The 5992-nt window shown below is 35.1% G+C and overlaps 1 non-coding gene across 1 annotated transcript; it reads left to right on the plus strand.

The window, feature by feature from the left end:
• Positions 1-3373: 3373 nt before the first annotated feature.
• Positions 3374-3477, plus strand: LOC138383560 (small nucleolar RNA U13). Its single transcript, XR_011233623.1, has one exon. It is a non-coding gene; the product is annotated as a small nucleolar RNA U13 (small nucleolar RNA).
• The last annotated feature ends 2515 nt before the right edge of the window (positions 3478-5992 follow it).

Genomic DNA, 5992 nt, shown 5'->3' on the forward strand with positions numbered 1-5992 from the left:
TCTAGGGTGGGGGCACAGCAATCTGTCCTTTAATTAGTCCTGAATTAGTGATGCATGGTAAAGTTTGGAAACCCAAATCAGTACTGGGGTTAACAGTTCTCAGTTTTATAACCCAGAAATCTTTGTGGTGGGAGATCCTGAGACATTAAATGTGATTGGTCACATTTTCTATAGAGAAAAACTTTTGTCTGTATAGAATAGGCAGATGATGATAATTTTTTTATTTCAATAGATTTAGAGGGTACAAGTGTTTCTTGTTACGTGAATGAATTGTATAATGCTAAAGTCAGGGCTTTTAGTATACCAATCTGCAGAATAGTTACATTGTACTGTATAGGTAGAGTTTTTAATCATTAATTAACTCATTCAACAAATAGTTTCTGAATGCTTACAATATAAGCACTAGACAAACAATAGTGAACAAGACAGAAAAGAGCTCTGCTTCATAAACTACCATTCTGGGCTGCATATATAATGTGATGCTATTAATAATTTAGTACAATGGCTCAAATTGCCTAGAAGTAGACCATAGGGTGAAAAGTTTCTATAATAATGTTCTATCCTTGCGGGTGAAAATTGCCCACTTTTTAGAGAAAATGAATTCTTTATAGGTTTGACCTGATCATGTGACAATGTTGTATCATATTTAACTAATACAGGCAGGTGAAAAGTAACAGTTTAATTAGTTGCTTCACTAAATCCTAAATGACTGGTTTTATTTCACTAAATTGACAAAATCAACTAGTATTGTTGGAATTATGTCAATTGAGCATAATCTGCACTTATGTGAAAGATTATGTCTGGAGAAAAACCATTGGTGAATGAAAAGGAATATTTGGAGCATAAATGATTCAGCTTGGTTGTTGCCTGATTAGTGTTTTTTCAGTGCTCCAGTTTATTTTGTAATATACACAGCCTGCCTGTATGAAAAAAGATCAAGCATGTTAACAATCAGAGATGATATAAAAAATTTAGGACCAATGCCTAGCTTTATAAAATTTATTTGGTTACTAGGAAATAAATGACAATTCTAGTTTTCATCCAATTCAGGGGTTTTGTTATAGGCAAAAATGAGATAAAGCTTATCTTAAATTCTCTCTACATTTCTTGAATTTATTAGTGTATAAAGTAAGGGAATAACAACCTTAAAAGAGAAGCTACTTTATTAAAGCAATCTTTCATAAAGAATCTGAACATGTTTATTCATATAAAGGAACTTCATCTTTCCATTTCTGTCACCACGAATATCTTTAAAAATAACTATTAAACACCAGTTGGCATATGAAGTTTTTATGAGCACTTTGTATATTAACCAGTCACTGTCCCTGCTTATGAAGATGCTTCCTTTCTCAAATACTAATCAAAGATGAATGATCATCTTTTAGAGGAAGGTATTGGGCCTAATCTCTGGCTATGCACAGGGAAATCAGAAGCACCTGTCTTAGAATTTAGACCAAACCAGTTCACAATTTTTTTTCTGGGGCAGGAAAACACAGGTATATTTCCTGTTGAGGGTCCCAAACTCAAATGCTTTTAGGGTGCTATCCTGGTAGTATAAAGATATGAACAGGACAGGTATAGGAGACAGAGAAAGTGCTAGGGCTGTACCTGGACAGAGGATGTCTTTCTTGTCTAAAAGTGGTTCAGTCATATCTTATGCATGCAGATGTATACTTCATTCATTTCTCAAAATTAGCTGATTAAAGGCCACAGAAGGAAGTTAAAGATAAGTGGTTTGGCTCTAGCCCTTGATCTTTGGTATCGTGATACTAGTCTCTCCAGGTTTGATAGTTTTTGAACATTATGTCAAACTACCAAAATGTATTAAGTTGAACTGTATGAAATTGTTATTTTTATACGTAAAAAAATATGAATACTGGCTATGCTGTGATCAAACCCAATATTTTCTATCAAGAATTACAAAAAGCAAGGCACATATTCCTTTATCTTTCCCTTTATTCTGTAGGAAAGAGGTGCTTTTAGTTTACATGTTTGCTTGCTTCTCTTTCTCTGTAAAGCTAAATTCTCTCATGGTTTTGATTAAATCTTTCAAAAAGCGTTTTTTTAAAGAGGTTGAGAATGCAATTGTGAACAAGATACACATCATACCTGCCTCATGATGCTTACAGTCTAGTTAATAGAGAAGTAAAAAGGCAATTCTGTTAAAGTAAAATGTGTTAAGGGAAGTTCAGGGTCCTGTGAGAGTACTTAGGAGTGGGACACCTAACTTGAAACTGGGAATTCCAGAAAGTTTCCTGGAAGAAGAAACTTCTGAACTGAGAGCAGAAGGATGATTAGGACTAAGCCAGGCCAATGGGAGGAGCAGGAGTGGCTGAGGTAGGTTGAGTAACATACGCAAAGGTGAAAGAGAGACTGATTATATTAGCGAACTGTCAATAGTTCAGCTTGACTGGATGGTATAATGTGAAGCACAGAATGAAGTTGGAGAAGTATTGAGAGACTGTAATTATGAAAGGTCATTTATGCCAAGTTAAGGTGTTTGGAGGTTATCCCATAGATACTGGGCTGTTATTGACAGATTTTAAGGGGGATTGGGATGTGATGCGATCAATTTGAATTTTAGTAAAACCACTTTGGAAAGAAAGTTGGAGACTATTATAGTAAAACTGAAAATAGAGAATAGTCACTTAAAATAGGCAATGGCAGTGGTGATAGAGAGTAGCTTAGAGAACTTTGTTAGGAGGTAAAATCTTTAGGCTTGATGGTTAGCTATGAGAGAAGGAAAACACAGAGTTAATGACAATTTCCAAGTACCTGAGTTGAAGAACTGGGCGGTGCTGTTTAGTGAAGCAGAAAAGTGAAGAGGAGGAACAGGTTTGGAATGAGTTCTTTTGGACCTGATGAGTTTGAGTTGGTTATAGAAAATCTAAACTGAGGTGTCCAGTAAATAATCAGATACACAGGGGAGACATTTGGTGATGGAGCTATAAATTAGAAGCTGCGTATAGATGTAATCGAAGCCATGAGTGTAGATAGATTCAAACACTGAGAGTCTGTAGAATGAGAAAAGATCCTAGCATAATCCTTATAGAATAGAAAATTTAAGGGATGGACAGAGGAAGAAACTCCACAAATGATACCGAGAAGTAACCAGAGAGATAGAAGGAAAACCAGAAGGGTGTGTTATAATGGAAGCCAAGGGAAGAGTGTTCAGGGGAAGGAGTGATTAGCCACAACAAATTCTGCCAAGAGTACAAGAGACTGAAGTTCATCTTATTTAACATTAGGGAAGTCATTGGTGACCTGCTGAGAGCACTTTTTTCTGGAATGGTAGGGTCAGAAACATATCAAAGTGGCTTAGGAGTGAGTCAGAATTGAGCAAATGGAGACCTTTAAGAAGTCTGGCTTTATGATCCTTTTGTAGTTCTTAAGCATGATGATTGGGTTTTCATGCTCATGTGTGAGATGTGCCTCCCTCAAACCTTTTTAGGAAGTTGGCATGTTACCCATCTGATGTGGAAAAAAAAAAAAAAGAAGTCTGGCTTTGAAGGAGAAAAAGGAATATGATGGTGAAGGAGGTTATTAAATTATTTATATATATATTTAAAATTAATTAATTAGTTAGAGACAGGGTCTTGCTCTGTCACTCAGGCTAGAGTACAATGGCATGATCATAACTCACTGTAACCTCAAATTCCTGGGCTCAAGTGATCCTCCTGCCTTAGCATCCAGAGTAGCTGGGACTAGAGGTGTATATGACTGGTTAATTTTTTATTTTTTGTAGAGACAGGGTCTCACTATATTGCCCAGGTTGGTTTTGAACTCCTGGCCTCAAGTGTTTATCCCCCTTTGGCCTCCCAAAGTGCTAGGATTACAGGCATGAGCCCCTGTGCCAGCCATATTATTTATTTTTAAACAACAGCATAGGCTGAACTGACTTAAAACCTGATGGGAAGGAGTTAGTAGGAATGGAAGAGTTTGAAGATACATGAGTGAGAAGAGATAGCTAAAAGGTTGAGGTTCCGAAGAAGACTGGAGGGAGTGGGATCCAGAACACAGTGGAAGGGTGTAGCCTTCGACAGGAGGAGGGTTACCTTTTCTGTTGTAGGTAAAGGGAAGAATTTTGACGTTTTAATTTTTGTGAAGGGAAGTTGAGGATATCCGATGGATTTTATTTTCTTTATGAAGTAGAATAAGTGGTCATCTACTCAGCATGAGAAGTAGTTCTGAAGTTGGAAGTTTAAGGAAAGTAGAGGTTGTAATAGATATTTCCATACTGTATCTCAAAAGGGAAAAATAAAATATTGGAAAAAATTCTGCCAATTAAATGGTAAGATGCACAACACTTTTAGAGATTCTAAAATACATAAAATGGGAATCTTAAGCACTAATGAAATAATTACAATCCAGCAATCTCACTACTGAGTATTTATCCAAAGGAAAGGAACTCGGTATATCAAAAGGATACCTGTGCCCCTATGTTTATTGCAGCATTATTCACAATAGCAAAGATACGGAATCAACCTAAGTGTTCATCAGCAGATGAATGCATAAAGAAAATGATCTATGTATCTATATATACAGTGAAATACTATGTAACCATAAAAAAGAATGAACTTATGTAACTTGCAACTGCATGTGTGGAACTGGAGTTTGTTATGTTAAGTGAAATCAGCCAAGCACAGAACGACAAATATCATGTGTCCTCACTCACATGTAGGAGCTAAAAAACTGGATCTCAGGATGGAAGAGAGAAGAATGATAGATACCAGAGACTGGAAGGGGTGTATGGGTGGGAGGAGGGACTGAAAAGAGGTTTGTTAATGGGTACAAACATACAGTTAGATAGAAGAAATAAGTTCTAATGTTCCAAGGTAGACTAAGCTGACTACAGTTAACAAGGAAGGTATTATGTATTTCAAGATAGCCAGATGAGATGATTTAGAATGTTCCTAACACATAGGAATGATAAATACTTGAGGTGATGGGTACCCTAAATACCCTGACTTGATCATGCAATTCTATGCATATAACCAAATATCACATGTATCCCATAAATATGTGCAAACAGTATTTATCAATTAAAAAAGAAACATTCAAGTGCACAAAAAAGTAATGAAATAAATTTTAGATAAGAGGCAAAGAGAGTAAAAAAAAATCACCCACATTAGCACAAAAGAAGATCTGGACAGGACTTTTCATGTTATTAATAATAAACATGAAAAGAGAAAATGTGATGGCTATGTAATCATAAGATAACAAATAAATCAATAAATATGTAAGAGATAGAGGAGAGAAAAGACTGAGGAAGAGCCTAGTCTCAAAAAATATATTCAAAAGGAACAGAAAAAAATTCTCCATGAGTGTTTATATATAGAAGGATTTTGTGAGAACATGACATACGTATAATAAGCTCTCAAATAGCAGAATGAAATGAAAAGAGAAATCACAGAGCTAAAGAAACAGAGGACCAGCACAATTGTAGAACTAATTTATATGGTAGAGCAATTAACAGATTAGACATGGCTTAAAACTGAATTATTGATGTGGAGGAAAGGCTTAAGAAAATCAGTATAAAAATACATTAAAATAATTAGACAAAAGATAATATAGAGGAGACAAAGCTGATATAGCAGACAGATAACTGGTATTACTAAAGTAGAAAACTCAGCAAATCACACAGAAAATATAGTCAAAATATAACATAGAAAATATTACATACATATATAATGCTTATGGAATATATGTATTCTATATAGTAAGATTCAATGTTAAAAGACAATGGAAAGAAGAAAATATAACCCAAGAGTGTAATGCCCAGCCAAATTGTCATTCTTATGTAAGAGTGACAGAAAGTTATTCCTGAACATTCCAGAACTCAGCGAATATGGCATATATGAAGCCTTATTGGAAAAAAAGACTATTTAATGAAATACTGAAAACCAAAAAATAAATTAAAAATATAGAACTTAGGAATGGAAAAGACATGGCAAAAGAACAGGCAGTGATTATTGGATTATTGGGTTGTTTT

Source organism: Eulemur rufifrons, chromosome 5 (genome assembly GCF_041146395.1).
Source record: "Eulemur rufifrons isolate Redbay chromosome 5, OSU_ERuf_1, whole genome shotgun sequence".
Classification (NCBI taxonomy): domain Eukaryota; kingdom Metazoa; phylum Chordata; class Mammalia; order Primates; family Lemuridae; genus Eulemur; species Eulemur rufifrons.